General features: G+C 46.0%; 1 pseudogene; it reads left to right on the top strand.

Annotated features, from left to right (window-relative positions):
- The first annotated feature begins 2,256 nt into the window (after positions 1 to 2,256).
- Positions 2,257 to 2,344, top strand: LOC114513700 (annotated as a pseudogene).
- Positions 2,345 to 18,205: the final 15,861 nt, after the last annotated feature.

Below are 18,205 nucleotides of genomic sequence, written 5' to 3'. Positions count from 1 at the left end.
GTCTCAGCCTTCCCAATTTAGAGAGGAGGCTCTGAGAGGAAGAGTGATGGGCCCCAGGTCACACTGTGTGAGTGGCAGTGGTAGGGTCCCCACCCACCTCGCCATGCCCCCCACTAAGCTGTGCTTGCTAAAGCTAACTGCTGGCCAGGAAGCTGGGTGATTATACCAGCCTGGATCCTCCACCCTTTCCCCAGGGGGTACCACCAATCCTTGGGGAGAAATTCCACAGGGTGGAACTTCAGAGGGCTCTCACTCTTGCTCTGGAAACTTCCAGTTAGCAAATTAAAAAGGTCAGGAGATGGGATGCATGATACCCTGGTCAGAAGGGTGCCACCTGGCTTCAGCCCTTCCTCACCACCCCTTAAACAGGGCCACCCACAGGGCCAAGTCTGGACATTTCACTGGGGAGTCTCGGCTCATCCTTGGCCATGGCCCTGAGGTTCACCTTCCCGTCTCCTGCCTCCCAGCGGGGCTGGACTGGACATTGGTGAAATCAGGGGCCTACTCCTATGGGGAGGTCAGAGGTCCTGGACCCCACTCTTGACCTTCAAGTTCTCTGTAGTGTCCTTATACCTGAGAAATGCAGCTGAGGTCCCTGGGCAGGAGCACAGGACTGGGTGGGGTGGGGTGAGGTGCTGATTCACCCCCTTGGGAGAACCCTTTCTGCTCTCCAGGCCTTTGGGTACTCCTCCAGAGAGTGAGGGTTAAGAGCCGACTCCCTGGGTCTGCCCTGACCTGACTCACACCTGGGCTGTGTTCACAAGGCTTCCAGGTGCCTGCTGCCTGTGACAGCAGCGCCCCCTTCTGGCCGGGTGCCTCTTGTCCTCCACGGTGCATCCACGGTGCATCCAGTGTTCTCTGCCTCCCGCTGTAGGTCACTCCAGGAAGGGCAGTTTGGTTGAAAGTCACCAAGAGGGAGATCAGAACTAGGTTTCTAGACTTGCGCACTCCTGGGTTCCGATCTCATCTCTACCACCCACTAATGGAACCTTAAGTGTGCCACCAAATCCCTCAAAACTTAACCCAATGCTTTGTAATTTGTAAAATGCATATAACATATTCTTTATATTTTTGGTTGAGGCATAAAATCCTTACCAAACATAAATAAATAAATAAATAAATAAATAAATAAATAAATAAATAAAGGTATACATCTTAAGTGCACACCTCAAGGAACCTCACAAAGAAAACACACTTGTGAACTGCCCAGGGCAAGAACTAAAGCACTATTGGCACCCCAGAAAACCTCATACTGCTCACCCCCTAGTCACTCCTTCCTTCTTCCCCAAATGTGTCCACTAGCCTAAATTCTAACACTGCGTGCACTGGGTGTAACATTAATGCCTTCCTCGAAGAAGGATGAGATGGGGGTAAATGGTAGGAAAGTGCTCAGTACATGGGTGCTGGTATCCTTTTCTCTTTCACTCTCCCCGCTCTGGTCAATAGTGGCAGAGCGTCCTTTATCAGAGCCGTATTTCTGAGTGATGTAGAACGACTGGCTAGACAAACAAGTGAGCAACACATCTGTGCCTCTCTGTGGTAACATCGCCCAGGAACTTACGACCCTCCAGCCCTGTCCATTCCGCATCCTGGTTGCTGTCATTCCCACCCACCATCCCTGCTGGGCTGGGTCCTAAGCCTCTCTCTCCAATCACGGCCTAGACCTTCAAATGGCCCTGTGTCTACTCCCATGCCAGCCTCCAAATGGCTGCCAGCATTCTCTTTCTCAAACACATACCTCAGGAGTCCGTCTTCTGCTTCCAACACTCAATGACTCCCTGTCCCCCTCAGGTAAAGTCACACCCTTCACAGCATTTAAAACACCTTTAACTTCACACTGTTAGAATGGCTATTATATATATATATATATATATATATATATATATTTTTTTTTTTTTTTTTTTTTTTTAAGATACCAAGCGTTGGCCAAGATGTAGAGAAAAGGGAACCCTCAGGCATTGTTGGTAGGGCTGTAAATTGGTGCAGCCACTGTGGAAAACTGTGTGGGTGGTTCCTCAAAAAATTAAAAATAGAACTACCATAAAATCCAGTAATTCCACTCATGGGTATATATCTGAAGGAAATAAAATCACTATTGTGAAGAAATACTTGTACATCTATGTTCACTACAGCATTATTCACAATAGTCAAGACATGGAAACAATGTGAGTATCCGTGGATGGATGAGTGGATAAAGAAAATGTCGTGTGTACCTACAGTGAAATATTATTCAGCCATAAAAAGGAAAATATCTCCAACCTTGTGCAGTGGCAGTATTGTAGCCAATGAGGTTTGTCTGAGATGCGATTATTGCTAACAGAAAAGAATAAAAAACCCTGCCATTTGCAACAACACAGACGGGCCTTGAGGGCATTATGCTAAGTACAGTAAGTCTGACAGAGAAACACAAATGCTGTGATCTCACTTATGTGTGGACTCTAAAAAAGCTGAGCTCAGATGTAGGGAATCTGTTCTCCTGGTGATTGCAGGCGGCTGCAGGAAGGACCGGGGGTGGAGAGGGGTGTAAGTAGGTGAAGGTGGTGAAAAGGTACAAATGTCCAGTTATAAGATAAATAAATCATGGGGCTGTAACGTACAGCATGGTGATTATAGTTAATAATACCGTACTGTAGATTTACAAGTTGTTAAGAAAATACATCTTAAAAGTTCTCAGCACAATAGAAAAATCTGTAACTACGTAAGGTTACAGATTTTTAGATGTTTACAGGTTATAGATGTTAACTTATTGTGGTGATCATTTCACAATGTACACAACATCAGATCACTACAGGGCACACCTGAAACTAATACGATGTCATGTGTCAATTGTATCTCAAAACAGCTGGCAGGCGGTGGGGAACAAACCTTTTAGGCCTAGGCTCTGCCCTGCCTCTTATCCAATCATTTACCATGTCCTTTTCCATCCTGGGCTCCAGCATGTCAAATTCACGTTAACCCTGCACACCGACACAGAAAAAATGGCCCAAATGAAAGAACATATCAAAGCTCCAGAAAAAGTACAACTAAGTGACGAAGAGATAGCCAACCTATCAGATGCACAGTTCAAAACACTGGTAATCAGGATGCTCACAGACTTGGTTGAATATGGTTGCAAATTAGAAGGAAAGATGAAGGCTCTGAAAAGTTAAGTAAAGGAAAATGTATAGGGAACCAACAGTGAAGAGAAGGAAACTGGGACTCAAATCAATGATGTGGACCAGAACAAAGAAATAAACATTCAACCAAAACAGAATGATGAAACAAGAATTCGAAAAAATGAGCAGAGGCTTAGGAATCTCCAGGACATCTTTAAATGTTCCAACATCTGAATCATAGGGGTACCAGAATGAGAAGAGGAAGAGCAAGAAATTGAAAACTTATTTGAACAAATAATAAAGGAGAACTTCCCCAATCTGGCAAAGGATATAGACTTCCAGGAAGTCCAGAAAGCTCAGAGAGTCCCAAAGAAGTTGGACCCAAGGAGGAACAAGCCAAGGCACATCATCATTAAGTTACTCAAGATTAAAGACAAAGAGAGAATCTTCAAAGCAGCGAAAGAAAAGGAGAGAGTTACCTACAAAGAAGTTCCCATCAGACTGTCAGCTGATTTCTCAAAAGAGACCTTACAGTCAAGAAGGGGCTGGAAAGAAGTATTCCAAGTCATGAAAGGCAAGGACCTACATCCCAGATTGCTCTATCCAGCAAAGCCTTCATTTAGAATGAAAGGGAAGATAAAGTGCTTCTCAGATAAGGTCAAGTTAAAGGAGTTCATCATCACCAAGTCCTTATTATATGAAATGTTAAAGGGATTTGTCTAAGAAAAAGAAGATAAAAAATATGAACAGTAAAATGACAACAAGCTCACAGTTATTAACAACCAAACCTAAAACAAAAACAAACTAAGCAAACAACTAGAACAGGAACAGAATCACAGAAATGGAGATCACATGGAGGGTTATCCAGCAGGGGAGTGGGAGGAGGAGTGGGAAAAGGTACAGAGAATAAGTAGCATAGATAGTAGGTAGAACATAGACAGGGGGAGGTTAAGAATAGTATGGGAAAAGTAGAAGCCAAAGAATTTACATGTATTACCCATGGACATGAACTAAAGCAGGGGGATGTGGGTGGTAGGGGGTGTACAGGACAGAGGGGAATAAAGCGGGGAGGGAATGAGACAACTATAATGAAATAAAAATTTTTATAAATTAAAAAAAATAATTCACTGTAACCCTCTGCACCTCCCCACCATAGGGTGATTCTGGCACCTGGGCCTTTGCCTATGCTGTTTCTGTGGTTGAAAGACCTTGCCTGTCCACTGCCTGTCTTTCAGGATGCAGCTCAAATGTCCTCACCACTGAAAAACCTTCTCTCCTTCCCACTGCCTGTCCAGCCCAAAGAACAGCGGGTCCTCCTTCCCTTTGTCCTTCAGGTCTCTGCTCAGGCTCCACCTCCCTCCAGGAAGCCATCTCTGACCACCTCCTCCCCACAGGGTCTTGGGTTGGGATAGGCTGCTTTTGACCCGTCTGCCCCTAGGGACTGTGAGCTCTGTGATGTCAGGTCCTGAGGACTTGGGTACTAATGTGCCTAACCAGGACCCCACGTAGAGAAAGAAGTCAGCTGGGGTCTGGTGGCTGGATGAATGAACAAACAAATGAACAAATGAATGAAAGAACTGGGACAAGCAAGTTAAACCTGGTGATCACATAGGGTTCCTGAGTGCTACTTACAGGGCCTCTTGGCTTCATGGAAATTGAGAAGGCCTCTGTTCTGATACAGACCTTGGCTCCTTCCACCCCACCTAAGCTTTGGTTTCTCCATATGCCAGCTTGGGAAAATAGTAACACATTTACCAGGTGGTTGGTTGTAAGGAATGAGTACGATCAATCCTTAGGTATTACTAGTCCAAGGTCCCATGGCCTGGACCTTGAGAGCCTGATGTCAAAGCTCACAGGCCACTAAGGGTTGCTTTCATAATGGGATGTGTAGAGAGTCCTTAAGGTCTCCAATGCCCTCCTCCCTAACTCAGTGCCCTCTGTGCCTAACACAGGCCACCAGGCTGCTCCTCTAGCTGAGCTTTCTAGGCAGGCTTTTCCAAGATCTGAAATTCTCTGGTCCTCCCTGTATTCCTGCTCCTCCCTACCCCCAGACCATCCATCAGTGTCTGGCTAACTGTCATCCAGAGCAGCCACTTCCTCCACTGACTACCCCCCACCCCTCCACCCATCCATCGCCACAGCCCCGGCACTTCAGCCCGGCTTCAGCCATCCCACTTCAGCATGCCCTTCTGGGGCCAGAGTTGCTGGAAGCCTCACTTAATCCCAGCTCTGAACCCAGCACCTCCCAACAGCAGCTGTCAGGTCACCACGAAGGTCCCTCTCCTCACTGCCAGTGCAGACAGGGTCCTTTTGCAGGCATTTCCCAGCCTTCCTTACTGCCGGGAATGGCCAGGTGATTAAATTCTGGTAAATAGAACGTGAGTAAAAGTGACGTGTGCAACCTCCAGTAGTGCCCTAGGGACAGGGTGGGCCTCTCTCCTTCCCGGCTCCTTTCCCCTTCCTAGTAGTTAGAGTGCAGGACCTGGTGATAATCTACTCAGGCCATTAAAAAAACGCGATGGTTTAGGAATGGCAGAGGAACAAGGTAGTAGCAGCCTGGGTCCCTAATGCCTTGGGGCAGCCAAACCAGAACCAGAATGCTTACACCAGTGCAGGACACAAAATGGAAAATGCAGTTCTTTGTTGTTTAAACTAGTTACTCTGGGGCTCTGAAGTAACAGCCAAATCTATATTCCAACTAATAGAGTTACCAAGGTCTGTGCATTTTACCCCCTAATTATCACCCAAATTCATTTACTTCTTTCAATCTCCACCAAACTCACCCCAGATGAAGGCATAGTCTCCCACCCCTCACCTCACTTTCTGTCCATTACTTGAATATATCGTGCTCACACATGCCACGGGGCCTTCATACATGCTGCTACCTGAAACACCTCTTCCTCTTCTCTTCACCTGCTCCCCTCCCAGTTCTCCTGCAGATCTCAGCAGGACCACCACCTCCTCCACAGAGCCCTCAGTGACTGCTCAGCCTAGGGTAGAGCCCCTGGTTATGCACTATGAACTCCTTCCTGCGTACTATGTATCACAGTTAGGATTTTAAATACCATAAGGTCCTCTCAGTTTGCCTGTGAGGCTAAAACATCATAAAGTCTTAAGAGAAAATTTTTAAAAATCCCATTACAGCATCTTGGAATCTACCCCCAAAATGCACTGCCCACAGTACAGTCATGTGCACACGGGTTTGCTGTTGTTGCTGCTGGTATTAGCAAAGACTGGAAACAACCCTGACATCACCAAGAGGGAACTGGTTGAAGAAACTGTGCAGGGCCACAGAGAAGAACACTGCGCAGCTGTAAAAAGGAATGAGGAAGCTCCCCCAATACTGCACTGGAGTGACCTCCAGGAAATATGACTAAGTAAAAAGAAGAAGAAGAGGAAGAAGAAGAAGAAGCAGTAGCAGCAAAATCCAAGGAGAAGAACTGTGTACACAAAGTAAGCTATTTTCTGAGTATGTGTGGGGTATGTACACATTTGCTCATAATTTCAAAATGAAACAATAGAAGGGTAAAGCACAAACTAATAAGAACGGTTACTTATGGGGGATGGAGGCAATAGTGTCGAGGAGGCAATGAGTGACAAACAGGTATCAAAGCTAAGGTTCTCTGAGTATATTTCATTCTAGGGCTTTTATTTTATAAATGCAAATTGCTTATAAAATTAATTTGCAAAGACAAAAAACAATCTATTAAAGTTAAAATTTAAAAAGAATAAATAAACCTGACTGTCCACTTGGCAACTACACTAAAAAAGATGATTGGAAGTGATTTTGAAATAGCATTTTGATTGTAGGTCCCTAATGGGCTTTATCCTAAAGACCACAAAACCACAAAAATATGGAGCCATAATGAAATCCTTAGCTGCACTCAGTCATCTTATAGGTAATAATTATACTGGTATTGTTATGTTGAAACTATTAGCTTTGCAATGTAGGACAAAGACGATAAGAGCCCTGGCTGGATAGCTCAGTTGGTTAGAGCGTTGTCCCTATATGCCAAGGTGGTGGGTGAGATTCCCGGTCAGGACACATGCAAGAAGCAACCAATGAATGTATAAATAAGTGGAACAACAAATTGACGTCTCTCTCTCTCTTTCTTTAACATCAATAAATAAAAATTTTTAAAAAATAAGAAACTGTATTACTGTTCTCAGGAACTGAGATTTTCTGTGTAAGAAAAAAGAGATAAAAAACAACGCAAAGAAGTTAACAAAAACCTTGTCATCTTAAATGTGAATGAGAAAGGTCAGTTTTTCCCATTGTAAGCCTAGGTGCAGCGATAACCCAGCAGCAGTAAGTATCCCCCATGTCTTGATTATGGTCCCTCACTCCCATTCATCACCAAAAAGAACAGGGCTCCTCTGAGAAATGGCTGTTTCTAGGTAGAAAATGTATAAGATGAGCCTGGAACATGCTGTCATCCAGAAATCAAGGAAGTTGTCCAGGACCACTGAGGTCGTGTCAAAAGGACGCAGGACACAGTGTGAAGGGGCTCCCCGTTTGCTTGTGCTGGGCATGGTTGCAAGCACTTTACACATATTCTCTCATTCTTAGGAAAATTACTTAACTTCACCTAGCCCCCACAACAAGCCTATTAGGAGGGTTCTATGAATGATTACACTCCTTTACAGATGAGGACACCTGAGTCCCAGGGATTTGCCCAAGATCACGCAGCGGGTAGGGGGCTGAATGAGCATTTAAATCCATGCCCTTAGCCATCTTCTAAGCTGCTTCTTCCTTAATGCAGGATGTTCAGGAAAGTAGGAAAGGAAATAAACCAGCCTGAGGCTCTGCAGAAGCCAGTCTAGGGCATGTTTAGAACTGTGAACAGCACCCCCAATCACTTCTCCATCTTTTAGTCCAGTTGTGCCAATAACCAGGGTGCTCAGAGGCTGACTCTCAAGGGGATCAAGGACCAGCTGGGATGTCCTCAGTCCCATATCTTGGTCAGCTACCGATCAATCTCCCATGACATTCCACCTCCCTACTGGTCACTCCTTACATCCTCCTGACCCACTTGAGGCCACCTGAGCTCTCTTCCTCCAGACCATCCCATAAGAGCGGGAATCACCGTTTAACTCCTCACAATGCCCAACCAGGTGAGAATGAGCATTCCCACTGCCCAGATGGGAAAACTGAGGCACAGAGAAGTATTGAGTTGTCTGAGCTTATGCCCTGGGAAACAGCTGATGCTGGCATCCAAGCCTTTATCCCACCCCTTCAGTTTCCTCTGGTTGACTCACCCTCTTTGGAAGGCCGAGCATAGGGTGCTGGTGGCCCATGCTGAGGCGTGAGTCACCCTCATTTTGTGTGTGTGTCATCTTCACAGCAGCAGCTGGGAACTAGGAGGAGGGGTCTGCAGATATGATCTTGAGGCAAGAAGACTGCTTTTCCAGCACAAAAGAAGCCAAAGCACCCTGGATATCTCTTGCCCTCTGTGTCCATACAGCCAATGTGCCTGACCAGTTCTACCTCCAGAATATTCTGGAACCTGTTCCCTCTTACTCAGTGCCAGTACCCTATCCCAGACAACAGCCAGCTCTCACCCGGACAGTTGGAGCCTCCATCAGTCTCCCCACTTCCTTCCTCACCTCCCTCAATCCACTCCCTACAAAAGAGAAGTGAGCAGATTCCACATATGCTTTGAAGGAGGGAATAACACACCTGTCATGGACAACATGGACACATGAGTCTATTTAGTTGCTGCCAACATCAATGGGCCTCCATGAGCCTAATTTTGTTTCCTTTCAGATAACCAGTACGGTGGAAATACCAGACTCTCCACAAGGTCTGGAGGCTGGACCAAGCCCCTGCACCCCCACCCCCTAACACTCCACTTTCGGCTATTTACGAAGGCCATTTACGAAGCAGCAAATCAATGATTATGAGCAAGGATTTTGCACTTTCTGCAATGACTAAAATGCAAGGAAATTAAAAAGAGAGAATCATTGTAGCTTAAAAGGAATTTAAGAAATGTGCCAGGCAAATCTACTGTATGAACTTTGTTGCTTGCTTTAAACCACCACCCATAAAAATACATTTAGGAAACAGTGGGGAAAATGAGAGTTTAGGGGATATGACAGAATCATTAATTTCTTGTAGATGTGAAAATGGTAACTAACTAAAAATGCGGTTATTTAAAAAAGAGTTCTTATCACTTAGAGATACATTCTGAAGAATTTATGAAGTTATATGACGATATGATTTGCAATAGAATAACCCAGCCGCGGGTGGGGGGAGAGAGCTAAAACGAGCTCATCTAGAGGAAGTTGTGCATTGCTCAAAAGATAGACTTCGAGTGCTCACAGTAAAAGCAGTGTGTCTGGAAATGGGGCCAGCCTGCGGTCTACCAGTACTGATAAGAACATGGGGGACTGACCGCCGGTTGGCCCGCTGTGGGGTGGTGACACATGCTGATTATATCCTCTTTGTTTTCGTGTGCATTGGGCCGGGGTGGAGCGAAGCCTCTGGAGCTAGACTGCCTGATGCAAACTCTGCCTCTGACACTTCTTTGCTTGTGACCTTGGCAAGTCACACTCTGACTGTGTGCCTCAGGTTTCCCATCTGCCAGATGAGAAATAATAATGTCTGCTGATAAGGCTGTTGTGAGGGTCACCAGCATTAACACTGAGAACATGGGTCAGCATGTCACCAGCCCTGAGGAGAGTTAGTTCTGATTATTGCTCTTAGGTAGTGAGTCTTCTCATGATTTTTTCCTCTAACTTTTCATTTGTCTGAGCAGATCCGGATCCCCACCCTTGGGGAGGAGGCCACAAAACACCTGAGGTTTTTTAAAAAACAGATTTATTGAGATATAGTTCACATACCACAGAAAAGTGTGCAACTCTGTGGTTTTTATTGTCTTCGTGGAGTTGTGCATCTATCACCCCAATCCGTTTTTAGAACGTTGCCCCAAAGCAGGGCACTGCTCCAAGGAAAGAGGGGTAGTGACCCTGAGCTTGCTTATGACCCCTCTTACGGCAGAGGGGGAGGGGCGGGCTGTGGGCGCCACCACCTCTGCAGGGTTTCTCCCGATGGGGCCGACTGGCAAGTCCTGCGGTTTCTCTAGAGCACCAGGCAACCGTGCTTGGCCCAGCTTCCAGACACAATGCATTTTCTGCAATCACGTGACGTATATCTTTACAGAGAGGAGCCCACAGACCTCAGTACAACTTTCTCTAGATCCATTATAACCTACCACAATTCAGTTTCCTCCTGTTTTCCCAAGAGGGAGGGAGAGATCACCACTACTAACATGGAGGGTATTAAAGTTGCTACAAGCCCATTGAGGGACATTTAATGACTGGTCCCTGGAAGAGGAGGCAGCAAAAGATTGAGAATGGCCCTGGGGTGTGCGGCTCAGCTGCTGGAGACATTTGCCAAAATGAGGGACATGAAAAGAGGCAGGTAGGGAAGGGGCTGAGAATCTGTAGCTCCCACTTTCACTGAACTGTCATGAGGTTTGTGTGAGATTTGACAAAACTTCCGGATGAGTCTAAGCCAGGTTCAAACTTTGTCTCCTGCTTTGCGAGCCCCAAGGCATCGAGTGGGTCACACCGCACCTGGGCCTCCTGCTCTGCACACTGGGGTCTGTACAACCTGAAGGGTCTGTCGTGAGGGTCCCAGGGGCAACAGGCCTGCACACAGTAGAAGGTCCACTCACAGTGGCCTTTACAATGATGGGTGTTAGTTCCCCTCTCTGGCTACAGGTCCAGGGGAACTTCCAGGCCAGGGAGTACCTGTCATGGGGGTGAGGGAGGCAGAGATGCTGGAAAGACCCTGGGAAAAAGGCTGAAACAGGGAACTACAGTGAGGGGCTTTCTAGGCTGAAGGAGAAGGGAGATCCCAGAAAGTGAGGGAAAGGAACACATCACCCCCTATCTGAAACCCACCATGTCTCCACAGCGTCGTGTTCGCCAACAACCCCCACCCCAGGCCTGGTCTGCCCCTCCTGCACCCCTTTCCACCACTTCCTGCCCTCCCAGGCCCCGGCCTCCCTGTCTCCACCGTCAGTCAGCCTTCACCCCCTTCCCCCCTACCAGCAGTGTCCTTTCCCAGACTGGTTTCTTTGCATCCTCGGAGGGCCCACCCTGACCCCCTCTATGATGTGGCCCCTGGCCCCCCTCCCTCTTAGTCTCCATTACGTCACGCCATTATGCAATGTGTTTACTAATGTATTTTTTGTGTTCCCACCTCCCCTCTTAGAATGTGAGCCCCAAGAGGGCAAGGGTCTTGTCTTCTTGTTCATATTCCATCCCCAGGACTCACCGTGCACGTCCTGACTGGCTCAGGGGACATTCCCAGGTGGGCAGGGGCTTCCTGGGAGGAGGCCTCCAGGAGCCCTGGGTCTCCAAGGATGCCTGGGGATGGCCCTTGGGCTCTGAGCCGGGAAGGCAGGGCAGGCTCCCAGAGATGGTCACCGGAAGCTCCAGGGCAGTGTGGGTCTCACACTCCTTCTCCCAAGGATGCCTGTGTCCAGAGGGAGAAGAGTCTTGGCTCCTGCACTTTCTGTGGCAGCAGGGTCAGCACACCTCGTGTCTCCAGGCCCTACCTCTGGCCAGAGGACTCGTGGCTGGTTGGCTATTGGTGGGTGGCCAGGGACTTGGAGGCAGATCTGATCTTTCTCCTGAGAATAAGTCACTCCCGCTGGCCTGACCCAGCTTAGGTAGGACAGCAGGATCCACCCTGGATCCTTCCTTTCCTTCACCAGCAGACGCGGTCCATGGCTGGGCTTGTCACTGGCTCTTTGCTAAAAGTCCTCTGAATCCGTCATCTCTTTCTGTTCCTCTCTTGGTCCGAGTTGCTCAGGGGCTGCAGGAGCCTGCTCCCTGCTCTTCGGGCTCCTCTGATTTGTTTCCCACAAGGCAGACACAGCCAGCTCTTTAAAGTTTAATTTGGGTTCTATCTCCCCAAGGATGCCAAAACCCTTCAACATCCTCACATTGCTCTGAGGGTAAAGCTCAGCCACCCTCCCCCCAGTTCCAACTCTCCTGACTTGACCCCTGTGGCCTATGGGGTCTCTCCCAGGCTCTGCTCTGTGTGTTCTCTGACCCCTGGGCCTTTGCATGCGCAGTTCCCACTGCCTGGAAGATGTTTCTGCAAGTCTCTGCCCCATTGTTCTTTCTCAGCCTTTCAGGCCTGAAACATCGCTTCTTTCAGAAAATTTTCTCAGACCCCTGGTCAGGTCACATTCCCACTGCTACACTCACCCATGGCACCGTGTTTGCCTTCAGGGTCTGCATGAAGTACTTCTGGAACTACTTGTTTTACATCTGCCTACCCTTAGACTCCAAATGCCCAGGGGCGGGGCTCCTCTTTTCTGGTCCTCTGCTAGCATTGCACCTGATACATCAAAGTTTGTGGGGAGGGGAGAAGTGTTCCTTCCTTCACACATTCATTCAATTGCTTTCAATTAGAATTTACTTCTGAGAATACACTGTTGCTGGGCTACAAAGTTGGCACAGATCTAACCCAGGCCCTTAGGGGTCTTGGCCTCTTGGGGATCATAGGAACTATACTGAGACCTGGGCTGGGGCCCACAGAGCAGGGTCTAAGGGAAGGCATCCTGGGGTGAACTCTGAAACAGTGGGCAGAAGTCTTCAGGGTGTGGGAACAGCCTGTGCAAAGGCCTGGAGATGGGAGAAGGCACAAGGAATTAGGGAAGTGCTGTGGATGAGCATGAATGCAATGAAGAGAGGGAGGAAGTGGGCAAAGGATACAAGGACAGATGGAGATGCCGAGGCCCCGAGAATCTGAGCAGGAACTCAGGACCTGAGCTGCCTGTCTGCCTCAGCCTCTCACTCCCTTCCAGCCTTCCAGCCAGGACAGGTCAGAACCTGCTAGAGACAACTAACCAGCTCCAACCCCTTCCCTTGGGGGCCGGAACAGCAGGGACAGGGCTTGGCAGGGGCCCAGGGCAGTGTGGGTGGTTTTTCTCAGTGCAGCAGGAATCAGGGAGCCCGAGGAGACACCAGATGTGCTAAAAAACAAGTCTCAATTTTTTGTACACCCCTCTCAGTCAGTTCACCCCTCTCAGTTCAGTTCTTAACAAGTGTTCTGGCTGCCCCTGTACCAAGTCCATGACACAGAGAAACTGAGGTTCAGAGAAACGGGGTCTCAGAGCAGGGATGGGGCAGAGCCAGGCTTGACCCACAGCTTGCATGGCTCAGAGCCCAGAGCAACGTTCCCTCACTCAATTCCTGCAGAGCCTGTTCCAGGCAGGCAAAGGCCCCTCGCTGAGCTGCACAGAGCCTGTCAGGGCTCAGGACCATCTCAACAGCATCACCTACCCATGTAGGGTGCTTCCAGGCTCTGTTCTGAGTGCTCTGCACATGCAAACACAGCTATCTCACCACAGCCTCAGAGGCAAGTACTGTGCCACCCCATCAGCCCATTCCAGAGCTAAGGGGGCAGGCACATTGCCTGGAATCCCAGCATTTACAGAGGCCCCAAGGATGACCTGACAGGGCTTCCTGGCTCAGGATCCCATTCACAGAAGGGAGCAGCTGTCCAGGGCGAGGAGAATTCTGGAGCTTGGAGGGTGAGCTGTGGTGCAGGAATGTGCCCTCTACCCACCTCCACCTTGATTCCTAGCAATGCTATCCCTTCTAGAAGCTTCTCCCCGCCTGGAATGAGATCAGAGGGGGCAGAGTCCAGCCTGGACCACTGGATCCCAGTACCTCTTCAAGAGCCTCATCCCCAAGCAAAGCCCCAGAGCCAACCCCATCTACACAGAGCTTGTCTCTGCTCCTGCGTGGGTCACCTCTCAGTTCTTCCTGGTTTTGTTTTCCCGGTATTTTGTCTCAATTATTTCTTTCTTTCTTAGTACTATTTTATGTATTTTATTATCTTTATGTATTTTTAATATGCAGGGTGGCACAAAGGTAGGTTTATAGTTGTTCATATGGAAAATAATATAATAATTCATAAATAATACTATAAGAATAAACTGTGGTTCATGTACTCACAGCTGTAAACCCACTTTTACCCCACTCTATATTAAACATATTTGTAATAAATTATATATTTCTATTTATCAGATATTAATATAATAGATTATGCTCATATATTATAATGTCACTGCATATTAATGTAATATAATAATACTATACATTAGTATCTTATTATTCTCTTAACCTCAAGAAGGTCTCTCAGGTCCAACTGTTGGGCAGCACTGCAGTGTAGGGCTTGATATTTTTCTTAAGTTAGTTTTTATTTTCCACTTGTTTATAAAAGCTGACCATGAACTTGAACTGCTTTTTGGGAACAGCACCCACCTTATGGGGTGTGGAGAGGGTCGAATGAGGTGACAGCACTCAGGACAAACACCATGTTCTGTTCTTCTAGTTCAGTACCATGTCTTTATATGTTTCACATTGTTATTTAAATCAAGAAACCAAAAACAATAGAGCATGCCTATGTGTGATGATGGGGTGAGTTTCAAGATATACATATTTACAAGTGAGAAAAGGGAAGGGCAGAATGACATGTATGTAATATTACAATCTGATTTTTTAAATGGGGATATAGCACTCAAGCAACTCAATATCAAAGAACAAACAATCTGATTTTAAAATAAACAGAGAATCTGAATAGACATTGGCCAATAGGTACATACAGATAGCCAGTAGTTACATGAAAAGGTGCTCAACATCACTCATCATCAGAGAAGTGCAAATCAAAACCACAATGAGATATCACCCCATGCCTATTTAATGGCTATTTTAAAAAAGACAAGAAATAAATATCGGTGAAAATGTCGAGAGAAGGGGATCCTTGTACATTGTTGGTAGGAATGCAAATTGGTACAGCCACTATGGAAAACGGTATGGAAGTTTTTTAAAAATGGAATTGCCATATGACCTAACAATTCCACTTCTGGGTACTTATCCAGATGAAATGAAAACACCAATTCAAAATTATATCTGTACCCTCCATGTTCATTGCAGTACTATTTACAATAGCCAAGACATGGGAGCAACCTAAGTGCCCACTGATGGGTGAATAGATAAAAAAATATGGTGTGTGTGTATACACAATGTGTGTACAAGTATGTATTAGTATATACATACACACACAATGGAATATTATTCAGCCATAAAAGAAGAAAATCTTGCTATTTATAACAAAATGGATAAATGTAAGAGCATTATGCTAAGTGTAATAAGCCAGACAGAGAAAAACAAATACCATGTGATCTCACTTACATGTGGAACCTTAAAAAAATGAGCTCATAAAGACAGAGAACAGGTAGGTGGTTGCCAGAGGCAAGGGTGAGTGGTAGGTGAAATGGATGAAGGTGATCACAAGGTGCAAACTCCCAGTTATAAAATAAATAAGTCATGGGGATGCAGTGTGCTGCATGGTGGCTGTAGTTAATAATATTGTGTTGTAGATTTGAAAGTTGATTTAAAAACTGTAGATCCTAAAAGTTCTCATCGCAAGAAAAAAGTTTTGTAACTATGAGTGGTGATAGATGTTAACTAGACTTATTGTAATTATCATTTTGCAATAGATACAAGTATCAAATCATTATGGTGTACACCTGAAACTAATGTAATGTTATATGTCAATTATATGAATATCTTTTTTAAAGGCCAACAAGAGGGGATATATTTATATGTTTCCATCCATCCACCCATCTCCTGTGTGTGCACAGGATATTTCTGGAAGGACACGTGGAGATGAAACACACCCCTGGACCCCCCCCCCCCACTCACACTTCCCTCTCCTTTGTTTTACTCCCTAAAATGTACATGGAGTACTATTCATTTCACATCTTTATTTATTGCCCGTCTCCTCCAACAGAATGGAAGCCGCATGTGGGCGGGATGTTCGTCTGCTGTGTTTGGCACTGACTCCCGCGGCCAGCACTGCGTGCACTGTAACTACCAGCAGGTGCAGTAACCAACACTTGAAATGGGGCTGGTTGGAACGGACATGTAGCGTGAATCAAACACACACTGGGTTTTGAAGACTTAATGTGGCTACAGACTGAATTATGTTCCTCTCAACATTCATGTGATAAAGCTCTGACCCCTAGTTACTCAGAATATGACCATACGGTATTTGGAGACAAGGCCTTTAAAGGTGTGATTCAGGTAAAATGAGGCCATTAGCATGAGCCCTAATCCAATGTGACTAGTGTCTTTATAAGAAAAGGTTAGGACACAAGGAAAGAAACCAGAGGCATACACACTGAAGAAAGACCATGTGAGGACAGCCCAAGAAGGCAGCCATCTGTAAGGCAAGAAGACAGACCTCAGAAGAAACCAACCCTGCCGGCACCTTGATCTTGGACTTGAGGCCTCCAGAACTGTGAGAAAATTAATTTATGTTGTTTAAGTTACCCAAGCTATGGTATTTTGTTATGGCAGCCCTAGCAAACTAATACACTACAAAAAATCATTAGTAGCTCAGTAATTTTTATATTGATTCCATATACTGGGTTTGGATATACTAGGTTAAAGAAATATCTTATTAAAGTTAATTTCATCTGTGTCTCTGTACTTTTTAATGTGGCTCCTGGAAAATTTAAAATTTCATGCATGGCTCTCACTTGTGGCTTGTGTCATATTTCTATTGGACATCATGGCCTAGCATGGTGCCTGGAACATAATAGGTGCTCAACAAATATTTGCTGAATAAATAAATTAAATAGTTGTTTTTGGGAAGTGACAGGAGAACAGGAGGGAGGGAAACTGGCCTTTCACTGTATTCCCATTGATTTACCATGAATATGTTCTTTAAGAAAAAAAGAGGTCTCAAATGAAATATAATAAAACACACTCCATTGTGGTAATGATTTAGAGAAGAGGATTATTTGTCTTCAGTCTCAGCTGTGGATAAAAGCCCCAGAGAGCTGGACCTAGGGAATAATTCCTGTCTGACCCCAAAGTAGCCTCATGCCCAGGATGGCAGCTGTAAATAATGGATAACACCAGGGGACTGGGGGAGGGAATCCCTGTGGCCCGTGATTCATCTCCACAGTGCCTGACCAGCTGCCAGATGGACTTAGCCACCAGGAGATCTAACCTCTTCCTTCCCTCCCGAGCCTCACCCCAGCCCCAGAGTCAAAGGCAGGGGCCACAAGGGAATTAAGGGTCAACAGTACTGCCTACCACTCCCCAATTTCAACCTCTGGACCCTTCCCTCTGCATAGGCAGCCATTTCTCTCCCCAACCCTGGGACTAGATTCTGGAGGATAGAGAATAGAAAGGGAGATGGCTTTGATGTGTGGTAGTGATGGATGAGGGCTCTGCAGCCAGACTGCCAGGGTTCCAGTCCTCTGACATATGCTAACTGTGTGCCCTTGGAGGACTTATTTGTCCTATCTGAGATGCATCTGTAAAGTGTGGAAAATACCATCTACTTCACCCAGTTGTTAGGGGTTAAGTTAATAACACATATAGAATGCTTAGCATGTCAGATGGCACATAGTAAGTGCTCAATAAATGCTAGTAAGTGTTCTTATGCTGTGTACCTGGTGATGCAGGAAGCATTCTGCATAAGTTAACTCATGTATCCTCCTGGCAACTCAGGGCAGTATCTAGTATAATTCTCATTTTACAGATGAGACAACTGAGGCTCTCAGAGATGAAGTAAAAGATCTCAGACAGTCCATTGAGAATTTGAACTCAAATCCAGTAAGCAATGTCCAGTATACTTGAGAGTCCTGGTCAAATATCCTGTCCCACCATCCCCAAAATATACTTGTCACCCTACAAAAGCTCCTAAGACTATACAACCAATCCTTCCTTGTGCAAAAATCAAGTCTAGATTAAAGGCTTAACTGACAACATAAATAAATCAAAGAAATACTTTAAAATCTTAAGTAGAAATTATAGGTAATTTTCTTTTATTTTTTAATTATTTTTAAGGAAAACTTTTTTAATTCTATTTTTCCCCATTACCATTTTTCCCTTTATACTCCCCTCCCCCTGATAAATATCTTTTAGACCTTAATGTTGGGAAAGATGATAGATTATGAACTTCAATGTCAAAATAAAAGCTTCAGCCGGGCTGAGAACCAAAGTGTCGCAGGTTCAATTCCCAGTCAGAGTACATGCCTGGGTTGCAGGCTATAACCCCCAGC

This window comes from Phyllostomus discolor, chromosome 3 (genome assembly GCF_004126475.2).
Source record: "Phyllostomus discolor isolate MPI-MPIP mPhyDis1 chromosome 3, mPhyDis1.pri.v3, whole genome shotgun sequence".
NCBI classification, from domain to species: Eukaryota; Metazoa; Chordata; class Mammalia; order Chiroptera; family Phyllostomidae; genus Phyllostomus; species Phyllostomus discolor.
The sequence above is the reverse complement of the archived record's forward strand: the minus strand, read 5'-3'. Positions and strand labels throughout refer to the sequence as shown.